This window comes from Gekko japonicus, unplaced genomic scaffold (genome assembly GCF_001447785.1).
Source record: "Gekko japonicus isolate JY-2015 unplaced genomic scaffold, Gekko_japonicus_V1.1 scaffold3488, whole genome shotgun sequence".
NCBI classification, from domain to species: Eukaryota; Metazoa; Chordata; class Lepidosauria; order Squamata; family Gekkonidae; genus Gekko; species Gekko japonicus.
The window spans coordinates 5080-5979 of NW_015166533.1; the positions used below are offsets into that span (position 1 = coordinate 5080).

At 52.1% G+C, this 900-nt stretch overlaps 1 protein-coding gene across 1 annotated transcript in view; it reads left to right on the forward strand.

Annotated features, from left to right (window-relative positions):
• Positions 1 to 900, forward strand: part of COL20A1 (collagen, type XX, alpha 1) — a gene marked incomplete at its 3' end in the record, with an annotated part of 132884 nt that overhangs the window by 1823 nt on the left and 130161 nt on the right. The gene's annotated exons all lie outside the window — the stretch shown is intronic.

A 900-nucleotide genomic window follows, 5' to 3' on the forward strand; every position in this document is an offset into this window, starting at 1 on the left:
GCCTGTAGTTGCTAATCACCATGAAATAATAATAATAATAATTAATAATAATAATAATGCTTTCGATTTATTAATCGCTTTCCCCACAAGTGGGCTCAAAGTGATTTACAGTTACTCTTTAGACAGGGGACTAACAATGTTTTTCATAGGGGATAGGGAAGACAACATATAATTCATTTAAGTTGCACACGCCGTACTGCCCGGTGGAAACGTTTCTGGCTTGACTCAAGGCATGTTCCGAACAGCTGCATCGCCACATTGCCACCGCCTGGCCAGAGCATCCCACTGCAGGGATTTTTCTTAGCTGAGTAGATTCTTCCGCCTTCCGGGTCCAGACCAGGACGTCTCCAACCGAGAGCTAACACCTTCCCAGAAGGGAGTCGGTGTGCCCACCCTCTCTAAGGAATGGTTCCCATTTTATCTACTCGCCGAGGCTTTTGAATCGCTGGGTGGACGATGAGCTGGGGACAACAGGCTGGCTGCTCACACCAGTGCGGGGCTCGAACTGACACAGTTCGGATGTTAAGACAGTGGGATATACCCACTGTGCCACCGCTCCCCTCAGTCGGGATCCTCTTGCCATCAGTCGTGATCCTCTTGCCATCAGGACATGCTGAGCTATACGAAAACAAAGAGTGGTGTGTGTTGCTTTACGCAGGTGCATCGTTTCTCCGTAGGGTTGCCGGGTCCCCCCGGCCACTGGTGGGGGATGGGGCTTGCCAGATCCAGGCTGGGAAACTCCTGGAGATTTGGGGATGGAACCTGGGGAGGACAGGGACCTCAGACTCCACCCTCCAAAGCATCCACTTCCTCCAGGGGACTCTGTAGTCTGGAGATGAGCTCTAATTCCGGTGGATCCCCAGGTCCCACCTGGAGGCTGGCATCCCTAGGCCTTGGATT